Source organism: Camelus bactrianus, chromosome 35, assembly GCF_048773025.1.
Source record: "Camelus bactrianus isolate YW-2024 breed Bactrian camel chromosome 35, ASM4877302v1, whole genome shotgun sequence".
Taxonomy (NCBI): Eukaryota; Metazoa; Chordata; class Mammalia; order Artiodactyla; family Camelidae; genus Camelus; species Camelus bactrianus.
The window spans coordinates 20,244,692-20,268,563 of NC_133573.1; the positions used below are offsets into that span (position 1 = coordinate 20,244,692).

The 23,872-nt window shown below is 43.2% G+C and overlaps 1 protein-coding gene and 1 pseudogene across 1 annotated transcript in view; one reads left to right on the top strand and one right to left on the bottom strand.

Annotated features, from left to right (window-relative positions):
• KIAA1217 (KIAA1217 ortholog) overlaps positions 1 to 18,842 on the bottom strand; it is a 673,163-nt gene extending 654,321 nt beyond the window's left edge. The window contains exon 1 of the mRNA XM_074358470.1: positions 18,218 to 18,842. The gene's annotated coding sequence lies outside the window, so the exon portion shown is untranslated. The remainder of the gene's footprint in view (positions 1 to 18,217) is intronic.
• Positions 1,497 to 18,205, top strand: LOC105079271 (SWI/SNF-related matrix-associated actin-dependent regulator of chromatin subfamily A-like protein 1; annotated as a pseudogene).
• Positions 18,843 to 23,872: the final 5,030 nt, after the last annotated feature.

Sequence of the window (23,872 nt, forward strand, 5' to 3'; positions counted from 1 at the left end):
GAGGACTCTAACCTTAGCACACTTCCAGCCATCTATAACTATTCAGTAGGCTGCAGTGATCTGTATTATCGTGCTTGACAGCATGGGCACACATTACTGTGCCTCATTTCCCTTAGTTGTGAGTGGACAAAATTCTTACCTCTTCATGAGGTGGTGCGGTATAACTTACCTAATTCATGTAAAGTTTAGTACACTGTCTGGACCATAGTAACTGCTCAATAAAAATCAGCTCCTATTAGCTACTGTGTGTTAACAAGTCCTCCTGTGAACTCAACTTAGAACAAACATTTATATATGCACAATTCAACCTTCATTTTAAAATACACTAGCACAGGGGTAACCAAGTATTTCTTAATTGTAATCCAGAATTTTTACATACTGCGTTGATTTAGCACAAGGGATGCTTACCACAAAAGGATGATGAGTTTACAAAACATGTGTGTAAGAATCCAATACAAACGGACTTCAATGATCCAAAACTGAGCCCTATTTTGTAAATTACAGGGTTTTTTTTATTTTAGATGGATTTAAAGAAAGGCATTGCCCACTTCTTTCATAAGGAGAAACTTTCCAAATGCCCTGAGCATGGTTTCACATTGTGTACACAAAGTCTATTTATGTTCATATATTTTAATGATGTATCCTCATCAAATGGAAATATGAGCATAAGTTTCCTGCATACAGCATTAGCCAGAATGCTCCCATAAAAGCTTATTTAAGGCATAAAAGGAACAATTATGTCTCTCAAAACTAAACCACACATTTGTATCATTTATGTCACAATTTCTGCTTTCTTATCAGTGTTGAGGCAAAAATATAACCATTAACTTGCACATTGGGGCAAAGTGTTCCCATTTAAAACAAAAATCCTCTCTTTTTTAAAGATCATGACTTTCAAAGGTGGACTGGGTAATGACCTTTATCCTTTAAAGGAAGTGTAAAAGTTAATGTCAGCTTTGTCTTTTTCTTTCACAGGCAAGTTTAATTGTTACAATTTGGGTAACATGATTACTTCTTTCAGAATCAGTTCTACCTTATTTTTAAGAAGATAATATTTGTAGGTAAGACAAAATGAATACGTATTTTTTTTAAATATGTATGTTTTCACACTAAAATTCCCAAAGTTACATGTTAGTCATTGGTTTAATGCTCATTTTAAAATCTCTCTGGCATATATCTGAAACTTCACACTGTGAGTCACAAAATAAATGTAAACTCTTAGAGCTATACTGAAGAGACTCTAAAATTGCTACAACTTTTTTTGTTTTTACTAAGAACCCATGTTCTTAATCGTATCAATCTTTATTTTTTTCACCTTTAACATTTTTTATTGATTTATAATCATTTTACAATGTTGTGTCAAATTCCAGTGTAGGGCACAATTTTTCAGTTATACATGAACATATATATATTCATTGTCATATTTTTTCTCTGTGAGCTACCATAAGATCTTGTGTATATTTCCCTGTGCTATACAGTATAATCTTTTTTATCTAGTCTACAATTTTGAAATCCCAGTCTATCCCTTCCCACCCTCCACCCCCTTGGCAACCACAAGTTTGTATTCTATGTCTATGAGTCTATTTCTGTTTTGTGTTTATGCTTTGTTTGTGGGTTTTGTTTTTTGTTTTTTTTTTAAGATTCCACATATGAGCGATCTCATATGGTATTTTTCTTTCTCTTTCTGGCTTACTTCACTTAGAATGACATTCTCCAGGGACATCTATGTTGCTGCAAATGGTGTTATGTTGTCAGTTTTTATGGCTGAGTAGTATTCCATTGTATAAATATACCATATCTTCTTTATCCAGTCATCTGTTGATGGACATTTAGGCAGTTTCCATGTCTTGGTTATTGTAAATAATGCAATACAAGTTTTATCATTTGGTCATGTAATACTCAACAGTAAAGAGGAAGTAACATACAATAGGAATCACACGCTCCACAAAATAAATTATTTAGGACAGAATATTTACAAACTCTGGTCACGGTACTTTTATCCAATTTAGTTTCCCTTTCATTCACTTCATTGACTTAACAAATTTGGAGCTAGCCACCAAAAGGCTGAAATGAAAAGTATCTCTCCTCCACCATCAAAAGGGAGAGACTGTCATGCAAATGGAAGTTTTGCAAAACAATGAAATAACTGTTGTAATCAAAGTGGGTACGTGGTGCTATGGGAGCAGAGGAGAAAAAGCTAGCGGACCGAAGAACCATCCAAGCCTTCACTAAGAGGTCTTAGCAACTAATTGCATACGGAAGTGAAGTCAAAGAAGAAATCAAAGATAAGTTCAGATAGCAGGCAGCGAGCTGGTGCCAAACTCTGAGTAAGGAAATTTAGAAAGGGGAGCAAGTAGGGGTGATGGTTTCAGATCTGCGTGGATGAAGTGTGAGGTGCCTATGAAACAGCTGGGCGGGGCACCTAACCATCAGCAAGTCTGCATTCAGAAGGGAGTTCTGAGCTGAGCAGATCTGAGAGTAAGTTTAAAGTCAAGGATATAAATAAAATTGCCTAGAGGTGCCCAGAAATAGGAGATCACGCAGCATTAATTTTGCTGGCGAATAGAGCAAACTAAATTGACTATCTTTTAGAATGCCTTCAACTCCAGAATCACCTCACATATGCTAGTGGGAATTAAAGCCAAAGTTTATTAGAGATACTAAAGAGTTTTAATGGGTGTCTCATGTAAGAATAACAACTATTAATAATAGTGATAATGATAATAATATTACCGTGTAAATTAATACACGTTCTGAGAAATCAGGTAGAACCTTAAAAATGAGACTGTCTGAGTCAAAGAGCAGACCTTCCATATTAGCTGAAAACATGATTTGCAGAATGATCATTACTGTTGAAACCATCATTCCTATGAGGCTGGTAAACATGAAAAGGACTTTTAAAATGTTTGCTGACTGATGCATTTTTAGAGAAGAACAGTATTGAGACCCACGTTCTGGTCCATGAGTCTGCCTAGGTAGGAATCAGACTGATCTGCTGGGAGGACAAAAATAAAATCTCAAATGATAATGTAAAACTGAAATGATGAGTGACTGTAAATGGGAACCAAACGCTCTTGACATGGGCCTTGTGGTCTTAGAAACAGAGAAATGACTCAGGATGATAACCAGAGACAAAGCCAAGTGAACATAGGTTTACAGACCAGAACAGGTGCTGGATGGGTTTACCAGGGCCATCCCAAGGACCTGGGCAGGTAAATGCAGTCCAAAGCACTCTAGCCTCAAATGGTTCTATCTGGTGATGCTGTAGCAACTTGCTCCCTGAACTCTTAAGTTCTGCTATTTCAATTCATCCATGATAAATCCCGGCCATGCTATTTTCCAAACCCTTAGTTCATGGCTGGAAACCTTGGCTTTACTTGGCTCCCTCTGCCTTCAATTTATAGAGATTCCTAGTGGCCCCTGGTGTTACCTCTGGGTGCTCCCCACCCTCTTCCTCTGAGATTACATAACAAAACCAAATGCCTTCATGTTACATACACCCCACCTGAACCACTCCATCCTCTTCACCACTTTTGGCAAACCAGAAACAATTCCATACCCTCAAGAAGCAATTAAAGATTGAACTAACAGGTTACATAAACCTCCTGAAAATACTTGATTGAGACCAGTAAGAAGTAAGGCATGCCGAGTTTATTCCTGTGTTGATTAATTAATGGTATTTATACTGATTAATAATTAGGTAACAGTTACCTGTGCAACTTTATCAAATTTTTAAAAGTAGAAATCATGGCATGATAACATTTTATCTCTCCCAATAAACACAGAAGTTCAAAGGCCCTATGAAAATAAAATTCAACTGCTTCTGACATTTTCAATGAATATTAATTTGGCTTAAATTACTTGTTAAACACTTCAAAAGAAAATGTCCTTGAAATGATGTAGGTTCAAAACAGATACCTGGTAAACTGTCATTAAAGAATAACACAATCATTTTAAATTTCTCCTTTAATATTCAATTTCACATCCATCTCAGATCTCTTGGGTACTGGGTTCACCAAACAGCTGTGCAGTAACTTTGACTTTGCCACTATGTTCATTAACGTACCCACAATGGTGGCTACCGCCCCAAGGTCAAGGGAGCAAAGGGCCTAGGGGCTGTAAGGAAGAGCACCTATGCTCCCATATTTCTCCCTCCAACTAGAGAAAAGCAAACTTCTGTCATCATTTCTCTTCACCCTCTCTGCCAGATTCTGTTGATACCCTGTACACTGCACCCTTGAGCTTTTGAAGGTAAAGTCTAGAAACCCCATTTCTCCCTTGCCTGCAGGGCCCCTGAGAGAGTCTACCATGGAGACAGCCTCGTGAGATTTGGAAGGTGAAAGTTACCATTTTTTGATGGTGGCTGCAGGCAGGCTGCTGGGTAGCAGCAGACAGCAGAAGTAAGGACACGGCACCTTCTGAGACCCCACTTTCAGATTTCCTAAAAGTGGTCATTCTGGGCCTGGCTCCCCCATCTTCCAATGGCTTGTCATTCTCTAATTCTTGTAATTAAACTTCTTCCCCACTGAAATACCTTAATTAGTGAAGGAGGGAGTGGCCAGTTTGATCTGTTGAAATTTGCCATTAACTGGACAATGGTTTACTAGTGGGCAGGGTTGCCTCATCTTTTTCACTTTGGGGGGATGGAATCCAGAGAGCCCTTGTTTGTTTCCTGTTCCCTTATGGGAAATACAACTAAGCAGGTCCTCAAACCTTCTGTATTAGCTTCTTATTGCTGCTGTAACAAATATCACAGACAGAATGGCTTAAAACAACACAACCCTATTATCCTAGAGTTCTGTAAGTCAGAAGCCTCACTGGGCCAAAATCAAGTGCCTCAGCAGGAGGCACTCCCTTGCCTTTTCCATCTTCTGCAGACTGTTCACATTCCTTGACATGTGGTCCTACATCACTTCGACCTCTGCTTCTGTGGTCACATCTCCTTCTGTGGCTCTCTGGCATCCCCCTTAAAAAGACCCTTTTGATGATATTAGACACATCCAGATAATCCAAGATAGTGTCCCCATGTCAAGGTCCTTAACATAATCACAACCACATACTCCCTTTGCCATGTAAGTTTAAAAACAATCACAGTTTGGGGAAATTAAAATGTGGACAGTTCTGGGTGGGGTGACCTGCTTACCACACTTTCCTTCTGGAAGCAGCCTGTCAGTCTCATCCATATTCAAGCAAGTGGTACTGGAGTCTGTCTGAAGATCTGGTGCCTCCCTCCTTCTGCAAGCACACCAGACCCTGTGGGGCCCAATTCTCGATAAAGGGTAGGAGTAAAAAGTTCCACTTTGGATGAAGCTGAAAGCATATATTCTAATAAGGATTTCACAAAACTCTACATTGAGGATCATACAGACAAGCAAAATCACTATTTATATTTTCCACTTGGCTGGTAATCTTGCTTCGTTGGTTTGCCTTACTGATCAGAATCCTCGGGAATGAGAAGGGTGGATGATGACCCAGTCCCCTAGACTCATGATTCCCACTCCATAGATACTCAATGAACTAACGACACGATGGTGCTTCTGTAATAGCCTTTGTTTCAAAAGTTCATATTCTGTAATTCAAGTTTTGTATAACATGTTTTTCAAAATCAAGGCACACCTGTATAAATCTATATTTGAGTAGAAGTTCAACACAACTTGAATCATCTGCAAAATATAATGAATTTTCCAAAAATACCCTGACCAGTTGATATTAAAATACAATAAAATCATAGCACTTAATATTTTTCAACTTTCTATCAGCCCAGGACATAAAAGCCTTCTGAATGCTGATCAGGGAAGCTACTCTATTCATTCACATTGGATTAGTAAGCATACACTGCACTGTTCACACTGCCAATTTCTTCAGCCAATACAATCCTCATTAGCTACAAATAAAGTCATCTTCGTGGCATTCACAATTGAATATCTGAATCAATATCAGATGCAGAAGTGTCCTTGGTGACAACAGAATAACTGTGTTTCAAGAGCATAATACCTGCCAGTGCAGGCATTTCATCATGTGTTTAACTGAGAATAGCATTATTTGATTAGAGCATACGGAAGGATTACATTTTAAAGTCATATGATAGCAACACTAGAAATTACACTGGCCTGAATTATCATGCAGCTCAGGGATTCTTTGGCTTAGAAAAAGTGCAGCCTGCATAAGGTGACAGAAGGCCCCATCACACTCCTGCTACTTCATTCTCTTAGTCCCTCAGACATCCATTCATTTATTCACATTCATTCATTCACTCACTCATCCTACATCTATTATGTACCCGTAACTGGGGATAAAAAAATAAACAATGCACAATCCCTGCCTGCCATTTGCTCACTCTCTAGAACCAAGCTGGAGGACTCCCACTTTCCAGGTTAAAAAGTTACTACAAAACCACAGTAGTCAAGACAATGTGGTCCTGGCATAAGGACAGAGATATACATAGATCAATCGATTAAAACTGAGAGCCCAGAAATGAACCCCTACATTATGGTCAATTGGTTCCACCAAGGGTGCCAAGACAGTTCAATAAATGATGCTGGAACAACTGAATATCCACGTGCAAAAGAATAAGTTGAACACCTTCCTCACCCCATACACAAAAATTAACTCAAAATAGATTTGACTTAAATTAGGCAAGAGCTAAAATTACAAAACACTTAGAAGAAAACATAAGAGTATAAGGAAAGAAAAAAACGTAAGATTAAGTCTTAATAAATTTGGATTGTTGCACAAGTGACAAAAGAAAAAATAAACTGTACTTTATCAAAACTTCTGCCCTTCAAACTAAACCATCAGAAAAGTGAAGAGACGACCCACATAAAAAAGAGAAAATATTTGCAAATCCTAAGTCTGAGAAAGGATCTTGTATTTGGACAACTTATAAACCAATAATAAAAAGACAAATAACTCTAGTTAAAAATGGACAATGTACTGAACAGACATTAGTTTCTCCAAAGAAGATACAGAAATGCCCAATAAGCACATGAAAAGATGCTCAACATCTTTAGTCATAAGGAAATGTAAATCAAAACCACAACGGGATAGGGTGAACAACCCCGCCACAACACTACCTCCAGGCCCTGCTCCTGAAATAAAGCGGGCAAACTGACAGCATTAAAATACCGGCTCCTAACCAGCCACCCGGAGAAGTAATCTGGCTGGGGAGGGCTCTGGAGACGCGCCTGGGTTCAGGGTCAGCCACGAACGTGGCTTGCTTTCCAGACCTCTCTCTAGCTTTTGCCAAGTTTCTGATTAAAGACTGACATTCCTGCATGAGCGTTTTCCTGTTAAAATGTTCTTGCCTCTTACAGACGAGCAGAGGAAAAAAACAAGAGAATCGGCAAAAGGCTCTGGCCCATAGAGCTGAGAAATTATTGGCAAAACAGCATCAGAACGCAGGCTCTGGCTTCTCCATTGCTGCCACACCTTCCCAGTCCAAGCAGGGCCCTTCTCAAAACCTCCCCAGGGATCCTTCTAAGTCAGGGAGCCATGGCGACATTTTCAAGCAACAGAATCCCAGGAGTTCATCGAATGGTGACCAGAGACCCCCAAATTCCCAGAATTTTCAACTCAGCACCTCAACATGGGCACAGGGGACATGCAAGAGGCAAGAGAAGATGCCCACAGCCTGCCCAAGCCACAGCCCACCCAGCCAAATGACTGTCACTGGCATCTCCCCTCCCTTGGCACACAGTCCTCCAGAGGTCACCAGCCAACAGCTCTTGGGTTGAGTTAGGTTATGGTCATCCTCAGGCATCACACGAGACCAAACTGACACATTTTGCTAACACAGCTCATGAGCCTTTGGCCAAAACAAAGAATTCCCGGGAGACAGCAGCTTCTGCCTCCCGATCCAGGGATCCTGAATTAGAGGCCAAGATGTCAAGACCCTCCCTCCACCTACGGGCAGAACATTTCTGACATCTGTTGTGGCTCAGGAAGTGTGATGCCTAAGACAGAAGGAAGACTCCAACAGAAAGCTGGGACCCCACTCCAGAAAGCGGCAAACTCCCAGCAGGGAACGTGTATAAGGGATGGAGACCATTTCCAGGTGAAGATCAGGTACAATGTGGAGCTCATTGCAGTGTTTAAGAGTCTGCCCAGCAGACGTTATGACCCTGCCACCAAGACATGGAACTTCAGCATGACTAATCTTTGACAAAGGAGGAAAGAATATACAATGGAATAAAGACAGTCTCTTCAGCAAATGGTGTTGGGAAAACTGGACAGCAGCATGTAAAACAATGAAGCTAGAACACTCCCTTACACCATATACAAAAATCAACTCAAAATGGATCAAAGACTTAAACATAAGACAAGATATAATAAACCTCCTAGAGGAAAATATAGGCAAAACATTATCTGACATACATCTCAAAAATGTTCTCCTAGAAGAAATAAAAGCAAGAATAAACAAATGGGACCTAATGAAACTTACAAGCTTCTGTACAGCAAAGGAAACCATAAGTAAAACACAAAACGACAACCTACAGAATGGGAGAAAACTTTTGCAAATGAAACCGACAAAGGCTTGATCTCCAGAATATATAAGCAGCTCATACAACATAATAAGAAAAAAAAACAACCCTATCCAAAAATGGGCAGAAGACCTAAACTAGCAATTCTCCAAGGAAGACATACAAATGATCAATAGACACATGAAAAAAAAATGCTCAGTATCACTAATTATCAGAGAAATGCAAATCAAAACTCCAATGAGGTATCACCTCACACCAGTCAGAATGGCCATCATTCAGAAGTCCACAAATGACAAATGCTAGAGAGGCTGTGGAGAAAAGGGAACCCTCCTACACTGCTGGTGGGAATGCAGTTTGGTGCAGCCACTGTGGAAAACAGTATGGAGATTCCTCAAAAGACTGGGAATAGACTTACCATATGACCCAGGAATCCCACTCCTGGGCTTATATCCAGAAGGAACCCTACTTCAGGATGACACCTGCACCCCAATTTTCATAGCAGCATTATTTACAATAGCCAAGACATGGAAACAGCCTAAATGTCCATCAACAGAAGACTGGATAAAGAAGATGTGGTATATTTATACAATGGAATACTATACAGCCATAAAAATGACAACATAGTGCCATTTGCAGCAACATGGATGCTCCTGGAGAATATCATTCTAAGTGAAGTAAGCCAGAAAGAGAAAGAAAAATACCATATGAGATCGCTTATATGTGGAATCTAAAAAAAAAAAAAAGCATAAATACAGAACAGAAACAGACTCAGACATAGAATACAGACTTGTGGTTGCCAAGGGGGTGGGGGATGGGAAGAGATAAACTGGGATTTCAAAACTGTAGAATAGATAAACAAGATTATACTGTAAGCACAGGGAAATATATACAAGATCTTATGGTAGCTCACAAATAAAGGAATGTGACAATGAATATATATATGTTCATGTATAATTGAAAAATTGTGCTCTACACTGGAATTTGACACAACACTGTAAGATGATTATAAATCAATAAAAAATGTTAAAAAAGAAAAAAAAAAAGTCTGCCCAGCAGACATTACGATCCTGCCACCAAGACGTGGAACTTCAGCATGACAGACTACGGTGCCCTAATGAGAGCAGCCCAGCACCTCCCTACTGTCACCCTGCAGACTTTGGAAGCGGCCGAGGGCCGCAGGGAGCCACCCTCTACTGGCAGTGGCAGCGTGGCCCAGGCCTGCCTTCCTGCAGCTCCCGCCCTCACCTTTGTCAAAGGGCAGTGCATGCTCACCTCCCGGGCCAGCTTTGAGGCAGACATCAGCTACTCAGAACGCCTGGTTGCACTGTTTCAGCAGATGTATTCCAGAAATTATGATGTCAAAACCAGGAAGTGAAACTTTCTCGTGGAAGAGCACAATAAACTAATTGAAAGGGCACACTGCCTTCCCCAAGTTCAGCTGGAGCCTTTGCCCAAGATGCTCACCCTGGCTTTCGCTTCTCAGCTCGAGAAGACATCTCTCTGTCCAGTGGCAGACATCCCCGAGGCAGACCTCTCTGGGGTGGATTCCAAGCTTGTGTCTAGCCTGCTGCCTTTCCAGGGGACTGGGGTCAATTTTGCCATAGCGAAAAGAGGCCGCCTGCTGCTGGCTGATGACATGGGCCTAGGGAAGGCCATCCAAGCCATCTGCATCGCGGCCTACTACCAGAAGGAGTGGCCGCTCCTGGTGGTGGTACCCTCATCCGTGCGCTTCACCTGGGAGCAGGCCTTCTGTCGGTGGCTGCTGTCTCTGAGGCCAGACCGCATCAATGTTGTGGTGACCAGGAAGGACTGCCTGACGGCTGGCCTGGTCAATATTGTCAGTTTTAACCTTCTGAGCAAGTTAGAAAGGCAGCTCAAAACCCCTTTTAAAGTTGTCATCATTGATGTACCTCACTTCCTCAAAAATATTAAGACCGCCCCCTGTCGTGCGGCTATGCCCCTCCTCAAGGTTGCCAAGCGGGTGATCTTACTGTCAGGCACGCCAGCCATGTCCTGGCCTGCCGAACTCTATACACAGATCCTTGCCATCAAGCCAACCTTCTTCCCTCAGTTCCTCACCCTTGGACTTCGCTACTGTGGTGCCAAGCGGATGCCCTGGGGATGGGATTATTCGGGCTCCTCAAACCTCGGAGAGCTGGAGCTCCTGCTGGAGGAGGCAGTCATGCTGCAACGCCTCAAGTGTGACGTTCTGTCCCAGCTCCCAGCCAAACAGCACAAGATGGTGGTGGTGGCCCCAGGCCAGATCAGCGCTGGGACCAGAGCTGCCCTAGATGCCATGGCCAAGGAGATGACCACCAAGGACAAAACTAAACAGCAGCAGAAAGAAGCCCTCATTCTCTTCTTCAATAGAACAGCTGAAGCTAAAATCCCATCTGTCATTGAATACATCCTGGACCTACTGGAAAGTGGAAGAGAGAAGTGTCTATTGTTTGCATACCATAAAGTCTGGTAAACAAAAGAGATGCAATATTATCTATTTAATACAATGATTATATATTTATTTATTTTGTATATAACATATACTGTATAATGTATGCATATGTAATATATAATCTCCTATTCTGTTGGATATATCAATAAAGAGCCACGGGAGAAATTATTTACAAAAATGTCAGCCTAGATCTTTACAGGGTAACATGACAGAAACTAGGATTTTATTAATTAGAAATGAAGACCCATTTTCTCATAAAAAAAAGCAAACTACAGTATCATTTTTTAATGCTCAGCAATGAATTAAATGGGCTTTTCCCAAGGCAGCTGGGAACCTAAATTCCACATGTAACATTGTTTCTAGGAGAAAAAAATTTTCCAAAACAACCTACTTATTAAAAAACGTTTAGAACGTGTGTTTGTGAACTAGGCACAAAGGAAAAAAAAGAGAAATTATATGTACACAGTTGTTTGGAAAGCTAAAAGTCACCCCCTCTTTCTTTTCATTGTTATGATAGTTGGGGTTTCTATCCCAGGGTCTACTGTCTCTCCCGACGTGTGCACACACACAAACACACACACATAGTCTCTCCTGAAAAGTTGCTCTGGCTGCATCTCTTACAGTTACAGAGGACCGGAGTTCTCATGGCTGTACTTCAAGGTTGTTGGCCCCATTTTTGCTGCTGTGGTAACTTTTCCTGCCTCCAGAAAAGCTACTCTAATCTAATGCAAATTGGACAAGGTCACAGAGCATGCTAAGAACAGATCTGGTAACCTACAAGTACTAACCCAAGGCTTCCTGTCCATTTCTAGAGCAAAAAATGGGCACAACACAACATTTTTCTGTTAAGGCAAAATCATTATGAACGCTCAGGATTGCAAAATACTGTCCATTGAGTAAACTCATAAAGTGTGACTTGCTCTGAGCTAGCAGGAATTACGAGCTGAAGGGCTTAGCACAGTCATTTTATAGAAATGTAATAGTGTACCCAACTTAAACACATGGGCACAATGTATGCTCACAATATCCTGGGCTGGAATGTAACCAGGGCTTCATGAATGGTAACAATTACTATCATAAAAAACAAGACTCATAATTACGTATAGAGAATCCAGTCTTCCTAAATTTGGCTTTCGAGATCTTATTTTTGGAGCTCTTTAGTTTGACTACTTTTTTTTTTTTAATTTATTTTTAATTCTTTCCCCTGAATGGAGGTACTGAGGTTTGAACCCAGGACCTCGTGCACGCCAAGCATGCGCTCTACCCCTGAGCTACCATTAATTGTAAAAAAAATCCTATCAGTTCAGCCAACAGTGCATTTAAACAGTTTCAGCCTATTCTTAAGCAGTAGTTTTATAATTAAGGAGTGATATTTAGCACACAGACTATTCTAAGCCCTGGGGATAGCTTTACAGGGGTCATTTTAATTAATTTTTTTCATTTAGTATCTCATTGGTTAACTGATAATGGCCTCATAACTCCTCCTTGGCTAAAATTTGTTGTGCCAGGAGGCAACCAATGAGAATGGTCCTGTTAAGACAAGTAAGAAACAACCAGCATTAGGAGACAAGAAAAGTAGTTAAGTGGCCAACCTGTGACCTATAAAGAAAGTCTCTCTGCCCTTCTCGTGTTTTGGTTAGATGACTCCATTAAGAGATAATGTTCCAGAAACAGCTCAGTTGCCCCACTGGGCCCTGATCTCCACTTTTGGCCCCTGGGTACCACTCTTCCCAGCCTCCCACTGCCACTGCCATTTAAGGAATACAATGCGATTCCCTAGGGGATGAAGACCCCCTCCCTTGCCCCATTCCAGGAGTGCCTGCAGGGTATAGAACCTGATACTCTCCCCCTGAGGATGGAACATACAGCAGCAACCTTCCAGAAGCCTCAGGGCAGAAGGCATCTCCTGGAAAGGATTAAGCCATATCTTAGACAGTTAACCACATTTATTTCCTAATTATTTCCAGCAGCAGATAAGAACAACCGTTGGGGCTCCTTCAAGGTCATTTCCAGAAATAACAGCTAAGGATCCTGGGAGTGCTAGGCCTCTGACCACAGCCCTGGGCAAAGGAGGGACAAAAAGTCCAGACCAGAGCTGACACCAGAATAATCACATCTGATACTAATTAAGCATGTCCTGTGGGCTAGGAGCTATGAGCAGCACTCAACACCCTTTCTCACTTCATCTTAACAAGACCCTATGACACAGGCAATATTTTATCTCCATTTATTTGTTTGACAAATATTCTCTGAACACCTACTATGTGCCTATCCAGGCACTAGGGATACAGAATCAAACGAAGCAGAAAAAAGGCTCTACCTTCACAGAGTTTGCCTTCTAGTGGGGGAAACACAAGACCTGAGTAAGGTAGAATGTATGAGCCTAATAGTCACAAGAGCCCAAAGGGAAATCAGTGCAGGAAAGGGGGATTAAAAACTTAGAGGGGTGTCACCTTACATAGGGAAGCCAAGAGCGGCCTCACTGAAAAGAAGAATTTGAGAAAAGAAGTGAAAGGAATGAAGAAGTGAGTCAAGCAGGTGTCTGGGAAAGATCATTCCAGAAAAAAGGGCACAGCAAGTTCAGACTTGCTTAGGGGCAGGCATGGCAGTGAACTGTAGGAACAGGAAGGTGATGGGTGTGGTGGGAGCACAGTTACTGGGCGGAGTGTAGGGAGCCAGAGAGTCAGAAGTGGCTAGATATTGTGGGGTCTTATTCATTTAATTCACTGGAAGGACGTTTTCTGTTCCTCTGAGAAGAGATGGGAAGACACTGGAAAATGTAGGCAGAGGAGGAACGCTCCGTGACTCAGGCATTCTAGTCTTGCCCTGGCTGTGTGTTGAAGCTAGACTTTGGGGTGGGGCCAGGATGGGGGCAGAGAGAGAAGTTAGGAGGCTGCTGCAATAATCCAGGTGAGAAATGATGGCAGCTCAGTCCAGGCTGGTGGCCAGGGAGATGGTGAGAGGTGGTCAGGTGTGGAATATCTCATGCAGGCACAGCTGCAGGATCCGTGAGTGAACTGAATGTTGGCTGTGAAGGAGAGGCATGAAGGATGACTCCAAGGGTTTTGGGGCCAAGCAAAAATGGGGGAAAACTGCAGCTGCCACTGGGTAAGAAGAGTAAATGGGAGGAGTGGGTTTGGGGAAAGGACATACCCTGGGCTCATCTATCCAGAAAGCGGTATTGGCAAAGGGATCAGGATTTTAGATTCCAAATCTCTAGAAGGATATGGCGCTCATATTAAGAATTTCAGTTCTACCTAAGTGATGATGTGTCCTTCACTCAATAATTATTATACACACACATTCATTCATTCCTTTATTCAACAAATGTTTATTGAGTGTCCATGATGTGCCAGTGTGCTAGGTGTTGGACATGCAGTGAGCAAGAAATACTCAGTTCTTGTTCTTATAAAAGTTACAATCTAGAGGGGAAACAATAAGCAATTATGCAAATACATCTCTACCCAGACATAGGTAATAACCTATAAATGAAGCAAAATTGTACTAATAAATAAAAAGTAACTTGCCCATGGTTGCATAGTGGGGGAGAGACAAGGTTGGGACATCAACACAAGTTGTTTCCCTCCAGGGTCCCCAGGGTTACGTTAACAAAGGCATGGCTCCCCACTCAGTGAAAACAGAATAGAGTCAAGGAGGATCAGAACCAATTCATGAAGTCCTTGCCCTATAATACCACTGTCATGGACCCTTTTCTGGACCGGAGTTCCCTCATCTTTAAGATGACCTATACAGAGACCAGATGATCTCTAAAGCCCCTTCTGGCTCTGAAACTATGACGTTAGGATGTGCATTGGTATCAAAATGTAGGAAACAAGATATGGGGCTCACCCAATGCACTTATTTCACAGGCCTGCTGAGGCACAGACCAGTGTGTGGCGCTGGGAGTCATGGAAGCCCGACCAAGTCCTTTGCTTCTGTGTCCTGTGAAGGACCTGGACAGGCAGCAGGAACAGTAAGACTTGGGGGTGGGCACGTGGGATTCGTCTCAGAGATGGAGCAGGTGGGGGGGGCTGGGGGGTACTATGAACTGGAGAGAATAAGAGAAAAGAGGAAAGCCAAGGATGGTGGATCTGTCAAGTGGCCCTTTGATTAGGTGCCCCGAGGGTGTGCTTTTCTGTCAAGCCTAGAATGGACAATCTGAGGGACTCTGGTGCATTCGAATGTGATCCTGGGAAACTAAGACCTTTCATCTTTTTAGGCTCCAGTTTTCTCATCTGCAAAAATGGAACTAGATAACCTCTAAACTTGGTAATCTATAACCCTACACTCATATAATCTCAGCATTTCTGTACTCTAACTATATTTCTAAAAGAAAGGTCCTTCACTGTACAATTTACTCCTTGTACCTCTGCAAGATTCCTTCAAGCAGTCACTTGATGTAACAGCGTGATTATGGTAATAATCCAAATCAAATATCCACAACAGAAGAAACATTTCAATGCTCAGTGAAAGAATCCCGAAGTTTAGCTACCCTTTTTAGTATTTATTTACATTTAATTCTACAACATATTGTTAATCACCATATATAGTCCACAGCCACAATTCTCTTTCTAGAACTCTGATAATGTCCTAAAACATCTATGAAATGCCTAATAATGGAATATATGGATTTTTTCTATTTGTTAATTACAAATTGCTCGTCACTGTTGGTGTACCAGACTAATGACATTAACTACAGAATACAATGCCCCAAATAAAATAGTACTCTCCATTGACATATTCTGATGTTAAATGCCTAATTAAATTATTTGAGTAAAATCATCTTATTTTGTAAGTAGAAAAAATGAAGTTTACAAAAATTCTAGAAATGCCCCAAACCACTTATCACTGAGAAGGTTCTAATAACTAAATCCTGGATAATTGCTTATAAACTTTTGATTCAAATCACTGATTTATTATTACTATTAATAAATACCAATTTTTAAAAGTAGTCCTGTTGTATGTGTAAGAAAAATATATGCCACTAGTAAGTACAATAAAATTAATGGAAAAAAGTCTCTATTACTTTTCATGGAAATTGAGTGCACCTTGAGTTACCACCCTCTATCTGAGAGCAGTAGGAACCTGGGTTCAAATAATTAAACCAAGGACAGTCTTGCATATATATGTTTAATCTCCACTGGTAAAATCTAGGTATAAATATTTTAATCAAGTCTAAATTAAATATGGTTAAAGGACAGGGGTAGAAACATGCTTATAAAGTAGCAGAATATTATGAGATGTTCAGAGGAATTATTTTGGGAATTCTAAAGTAGTTTTCAGCAACCTGTCCCACAATCCGAGATACATCCCAATCTCCATATTCTCCGCATTTTCACATGAGCATGGCATTATGACTTCCATATGGTAAATTAAAAGACCCTGCTATAAAAAAAGTTGTAATCTAAATATCCAAAGAGATTCATGTATTTCATAAAGAATTAAGTTGGGTGCTGCTAATTTCCATTGTGTGACAATGAGAAATGGAATTTGTTTGTTAAAGAATATATACCTTCAAATGCTTATAAATCTTGTTTTCTTTTCTCTCTTGCCCTCTCCAGCTCCCTTTATTTCTTCTCCTTTCAACTCACTCTTTTTCTTCTTTACATGATCCCCCAATACAGCAGGTTACCTTCCTTTAATACTTTTCATCATGAATAATTCATCCATTGATCCCTTCATTTAATGGCCTTGGTGATGACCTACTATGTGCCTGGCACAGGGATGGCCTCTGGGCATCAAAGATGAATAATAATGTCCCTGACTTCAGGGAAGACAAAATCTAGCAGATGTTGTACCCCACAATTAAGAAGCTGGAAGTGAATCCCTATAGTAAAAAGCAGGTATCACCTGCCCTTTCCTGTATGCATGTATATTTTTTCCATCCTCTTTTCAGACCACTTCCTCTACAGACTGTAACCTCCCTGACAACTGGGACCACACACCAATCATTTCCAGCGCCCCAGCGTGTAACACAATGCCTGGCACATACTGGGCCTCATAAAGCGTTTTGCACGAATAAATGCAAGAATCTGAGTAAATGAAATTGGATAATAACTGTGCATCATGAATGACTTCTCCCCCCAAAATGGCATTTAATTAACAATCTCCCTCACCCCACAATGTGTACCCTTGGTGCCAGAAGCTGAGGGGGATATTGGTTTCCTAGGCACTGACGGTCCTACTCTGGAAAACGATGCCTTCGTTGCCCTTCCAGAAAAATCGCACCCCAGTCAATACAAAATTCCCTTTGAACCCTCCCCAGGTGAGAGGACGGTGGACCAGCTGCCCGCCCCGCCCTCTTCCGCCCTCTGCGGGGCTCTGCTCCAGGGAGGAGCGCAGCTTCCGTGAACTTTTTTCCCCATTAGAAGTTTGATCGGTTGAATAAAAGCTCCTTCAAGAGTCCAGTTAGAGAAGAGGGAACCAAAAAGAGCTGAACATGCCGCGACAAGAGAGCAGAAAACCGAGGGACTCTTGAGTAGACCGCGTCTCCGCAGCCCTCGCGGCCGCGGGGAACAGCCTGACGACTGCGGGGACCCGCGGCGGTGCGGGAGGGCAACCGGGGGTGAGGGTGGGGGTGGCAGCTGGGAGGCCCAACCGCTGTCGCCCTCAGAGAAGCTGCCCAATTACAAGAATTAGCCACCGAGGCCCCAGAGGCGGCCCGCAGCAACTGTAGCGACCCGGAGCGTCACACCTGCTTTCTCCCTAGACCACTGTCTCCCCGGTCGAGGCTGGAGCATCTCAGAGGACCCCAACTTCCCCCTCAGAGCCCCTGAGTCCGGGCTGTCCGGCGTCCCCACCCGCTGCCTGCGGCTGGCTTCTCCCTCCCCTTGCCGGCGTCTTCCATCGTCCTGCAGCGATGACCCCCGCGCAGCCCCGTGTGAGAAGCCACACCATCTCCTACAGGCGCACCCGTCTCCATTCTCCTAAAAGCCCCTGGCTCGCCACTCCAGGGGGGCACGCCAAGGTCACCAGAGAAGGTGTGACAACCTCCACCTTCACTCTCCCCAAATGCCTCCCTTTCCGAGGTCCCCAGGGTCAGGTTCCTTTCACGTCCCTCAACGCAGTTGAGGGTCTCCTCCTCTGGCACCCCCTCGCACCATCGGGACCCCTCCCCCTCGGCCCTCCAGGTCCTTGCCCCTCCGTTATTGCTCACTTTCTCTCCCGGGGAGGTTCTCCCGCAAGTCTGCCCTCACTATCCTCAGAAAGCGAGGTCAGGAGATAAGCCTCCCACTCGCTCCAGGGAAGCAGCGGGGAAACCGATGCAAACTTCTGTTGCACTTACTTCGGGCCGAGGCTGCCGCCCCCTCGCCGCTTCTTGCTCTCCCACAGGCAGCTGCTCCGCGGCGACGACCCGGAGCCGGCCTGCTCGCATTCCCCACACGAGGGCCGCTGCGAAATGCGCAGGGTGGGGGGTCGCTCTCGGGCGAGTGCGCCCGGGGTCCGAGTCCCGGGGCCGAGTCCTGGCCGCCGCGCCGGGCGGCGAGCCGAGCGGTAGCCGCCCCCCGCCGCCCGGGGTTGCTGCGCACGGGGCCGCGCGCCCTGCTGCTCCACTGGGTCGCTTCTGTCCGAGTTGCAGTTTCAGTGCCTGCCAGGACTGCAGCACCCTCGCCGTCCTCCCTCGGAACCGACTTTCACCTGGCGGCTCCCGAGGCTCCCCCAGGGCGGGCAGCGTGACAGCGGGTGCAGAGGAGAGGGCGGAGCGCGGGAGCGGCTGCTGCCCCAGTGCACCTCCAGCTTCCTAGGCGAGGAGCGCGCGGCCCTCTCCAGCCGCTCTCCTCGGGACTGCAGTCCTGACGTCACCCCCACCCTCCACCCCGCGGAGGGTGGGGTGCAGCGATCGAGGACGCCCGAGTGTGAGCGGGGAGTGTGAGCGCGTGTGTGCACGCGCGCGTGGGCCTCGGAGGCCTGGGGACCAGTCGGAACCGCAGCTGGATCCTGCGACGAGCCAGAAGCCGAGCTCCCTGCAAACAGGCTCCGAGGGGCGGCCGTGAACAGCCGGGGGCGCTCGCTTCCAGGTTGGGGCGGCGATACTACGGACACCGAGTTTGGAAGCGACCGAAGAAACTGGACTAACGCGATAGGGGCGATGGGAGAGCGGGAGTTGGGCAGGCTTTTTCCAGTCCCCAAAGTTTGAGGATGCACTAGACTCCTTTAAAATGCTGCACTAGAGGTTTAGGAGAAATAGGGGAGTAAACCGTGCGGGAGGGTTTATTGTCACACTCCTGTAGGGAAGAGGCGGGATGGGGACCAGGAGCTCTCAGTGTCCTCCTGGCCTCTACTCCTGCTGCAAGGTCCTAGCGGGGAGCCCACTTTGGTGCGCCAAGGAACCCTCTCGCCTACTCCCAGCACACATGTAGCCCGCGACCCTGGTGAACTGAGAAGTTGCTGCAAATGGATCAAAGGGACAGGGCCTTCCCTGCCTAATTCCCCGCCCTACGTGAACCGGGGGCAGTTTTCCAGTAGCTGGGCAAACGCACCCGGAACCAGAGAAAGAGGTCAGGCCAAGGCCGGACTCTGGATACGCCATAGCCTGCCCTTGGGTTGTGGGTCTGAGGCCGTGATGGTTAGAACTCGGAGCCGAGTCCCTGGAGATCATCGGTGTGAGTCTTCGTCACCCTCCAGGACCTCAGTCCTGAAGGGGGCCTGAGTAGTCCACCGCGCTTTCCTCATTCTCAATAGTTATCCTTGGGAGGGGGGCGCAAAATAGAAGAGACTTTCCTCAGAGGCGCCAAATGAAGGGTCTTCAAGAGGTTCTAGGGAGGCTAAAGGTTGTCCCTGGAGCGTTTGTCCCTCAGCAGCGACATGGCCATCTTTGAGGCAGAGTTCGGGGCTCCGTACGCCTGCAGCCCTCTGTGCCCCGCCGCTCTGCCCAGCCCGGGCGGGAGCAAAAGGTGCATTGAGCTCCCGCCTCGACCGGATCCGCTGTCAGCAGCGAGGCGTCAGACTCGCACTGCAGTGACCAAGAGAGCAGCCAGAAATTTTGCCTCGGTCGAGTGGAATTGGCTTTTAACTGCGCCTTCCTTCCTGAATCCAGAGCACTGTTTGATCGCCGAGATGCCTCACTCAGGGAAACACCTATTTAAAATGAAGAAGGTGAGGGTGGGACATGGGAAGTAAACAGAATGGGCGAAAAAGATCCCCTGTCCACAAGCACTTTGTAACTTCAACTTCTTAAAGTTGCTAAAAGTAGGATCAGACTTAGTGGAAGCAGCAGAAAGTTTCATTGCAATCCTGAATCTCCAAGGAAGTTGAACAAAATAGAAGCAAGTATGGAATCTTGGTTTACTGCCTTAAAGTTAATAATCTTAGGAACTCCCAGATTTGAAAATTAGAATTCTAGCTAATTAGGCAGTATTGTGGATTAATTACGGGTTGAAGTGAACAAATAAATAGAATAATTAAAATAAGTAAAGATGAAGCAAGTTCCTAATTAGAACATAGGACAAGGGAATTTCAGAGAAGAACATGGGGTACCAGCTTCCAGGTCTTCTTGCAACCGTCCTATTTTTTTAATATATAAATTTAAAGACACCCTGTCATCATGAAGGCATTACATAAGTGGGTCCTAGTTCTGTGCATTTCAGAAACAGCAGTTCCTGGGTAGGAATCACTGTTCCTGAAAATGTTAATTCAGATTAATAGTGTGGGAATGAGCAAGTCATTGGCAAAGAAAAAGCCTGAAAACAAGATTGTGACATGGCAGCTGTGCTGGTACATGTGAACCTTCTAACTTGGGTCACAATTTTGCTTCTCGGTGCTCAATGTCAACAGCTAATTAGTGATGCTGTATTAGCAGGTATGACAACCTGGCTGATGCAGCCATGGTTAAGTCAGGGCTATTTAATGTGGCAGGCCTGAGCGCTCCTTACTTGATTTCCTGTCCTATCTGGTTCACACCTGCAGGGTAACTTTTTTCACATTCTAATGTGATTGGTTGTTTGCATATCTGTCTTCCTCCTAAATTTATAATCTCCAGGGCAAGAATTTTGTCTTCCTTTCCACGGGACCCAGCACAGTGCCTGGTAAATGGCAGGCACTTCATAAATATATGGTGACTTATTTTAATTGTGTTTTAAAGAGTATAAAATAACTACAATTTAAAATCTGTTTTAAACTAATTCATATGCCATCAATGTGAAACAAACTCTCTCTATATGTATTTATGCATATATTTTTTGTATGAGGTGGAAAGGGAGGGGAGAAAAGGAAAAATCAATTCTCAAAAGAATAACTGTCGATAGCTGAGTGGCCGTTAAAATGATCTATAGAAACATCACTTGCTGCTTTTATTCTATAAGAATTCTTTCATGTTTGTCTATTGACATTTACATGTTTGAAAAGTTTTGTTTTTAAAGTTTCGTGTTTGGAACTCAGATGCGTTGTCCAGAGGGTATTACAAATATTTTACTATTGTTCAGAATGCAGCATATCATTTAACTTGAGTGTATGTATTTCTGAGAAGGTAAGAAACTGTTAGCTCAACTCACCCTGGTCTTCGCCCTAATCAATGTGAGGACAGCTCATGAGGGTCCAGTCACTGCCAATTTGGCCTAATAGGCTACAACCCAATGCTTTTGTGTTGTGCTCCCAAACAGGATACCTATGGCCAGGCAGTTCAGTTATCAGGCACATTCCAGAGGACAGGTGGAAAATCAGCTACACACACACAGAGTTACACACACCAATCCTTAGTTACCATAGCACCAGAAAACTAAGTTTACAAAGAAGGGATAGCAATCTTTGGTGTGGGGGTGGGGATGTTCTGGTGGGGGGGGGTACACTATCTTAATATAGCAATGGCTTTTCATAATACACTCTGTAACCATTTAAGTCTCTAAATCAAACACGTAGCAAATACATATTGTCAAAACTCTGGACACTCATAATTCTGTCCTTCCAAAAGCTGTCCCTGAGCAAAATAAGCTCCTTGATACAACTTCTCATTTTCTGCAAAAAAAAAAAAAGGCAAGAATAAGGATATAAACTATTTCACATGGGACTTACCTAAAAACCAGTTAACACACATATTTCATATCTATATCAGTTATAGATTATGGTCAAAATTATTTTTAACAAATCTATTCAATTATGTAATACATTTTCTAGGGAGACATTTAAAAAGAGCCTAAAATAGCTCATGATAAAGAAAACAGTATCGAAAATGTTAAACACTGTCTTTAGAACATAGCAAATTTGGTATAAAACACTGGGGATTTTCCTGAAACTTCTCTCAAAATTTGGATTTGCTCTTAATATTTTATGCTTCATGATATATTAATGGCTTTGTATTTGAACTTCTTGTGTAGTGCCCTCCAATCTTGGTAGTTAACCCCAAAGACAAAATCTAAATGTCTAATTTCTTTTGAGAAGTTAGAGTCCTAAAGTGATAAATTCAAATTTCAAAACTGTTGCAGCCAAGACAAGTAGTTGACATGTAATTATGTTAATTTATAGTTAAGACTTCCAAGGTACAACTATAAATTAGCAATAATTTTATGATGAAAGTTGGATTTTGGGGCTGGTGTTATGACATTAAAAAATAATGACAACATTTTACTTATACATGTGTTCATATATTGTAATTACACTTCACCATAGATTTTCAAATAGGACTTAGGCCATTCCCTGGAGATGCTTTTTCATGAATTACAGAGCACTCATCCTAAATGGACTATATTGGCATCAAGGAACATTGTCGCCACATTATAAAACGTACAGAGCAAGAGTGAAGAAAGAATTTGTCATTGTTTTCAGTTCAAATTTGAGGAAAGGCTTCCTCAAAGGGCAGACTTTTTATAGGGTGGGTTTGTATATGAGGCACTTCTATATGTGGATGTGCTTATATGTAAACTATGCTGCTAGTTACAAGTGTTCATTATTCCTATTACAGGCATCCAGGCCAGAAAAATCCTAGCCAAGAGAAAGGATTTAGAAGGTTAGATGCCTATTAGACTTGGTCCCTGCCCTCAGAAAGCCTGCCATCTGGTACCTTTTTTATTTTCCTGCTTTCTTTGTGAAGTCCCTGTGAGTGGTACTCGGGGATCTAGGAAATCCAGACAGCTAGACCCTGGCAAGTGTGGAGAGCTGAATTTACAGAAACTGCTTAAACTTTCTTAAAAGGTTTCAGGAAGTATTTGTCAGTGAATTTAGTTACAGGATTGGATTCTCCCTGAACTGTAAGGGGCAGCTTCAGCCTCCATCTAAAAGAATGTACGCTTTCATCCTTTGGTCCTTCAGGAACACTTATTTCATTAACCTCATTTTCTACCTGGTCTCCTTCCACTTTTGCACAGAGTAGCTTTTTTTTTTTTATTTATCTCCATTGTCTAAGTCGGTCAATTAGAACGGAGACAGCACTGGGCAGAGCCCTTGTCTGCCTGCGTGTTTATCAAGCATTATGTACACTTACTGCACTCCATAAATAATAATAACCGTAATCACCCTCTATACAAAATTAGAATGTTAGCATATTCAGCCAGTCTAGTATGCTGATTTGCTTTAGTGCTTCATAATTATCTCATGAAACCAATGGTATAATGGGCACTACATTATACAATCTTCCAAAAATATGCTACTATATATTCTGGCAGGGAGATGCACCTGCGGCTTTTCTCCACCCACCTCTAGGATACAGAAATGGCAGGGTGATGCTTAAGTTGTATCCATCTTGCACACTATTCAAAGTCATCTTCTTTTCAGCCTTTTCCACCCAAAAAGCAGCCAGCATTAAGTATGGTTAAGATATGTCCAGAAGGAGTAAATTGAACAAGAAGATGGGAATGTATAATTCGCCCCATAATAAAGAACATGGGAATTATAGACTGCCACTCACTTATTGCAGGAGATGTAGGGCCTGGGGAATATATATAAGCATTAGCCACTGGTAACTACCAATGGCCACCACTGTGAGCTGGTTGAGCTTTCATTGCTTGGTGAA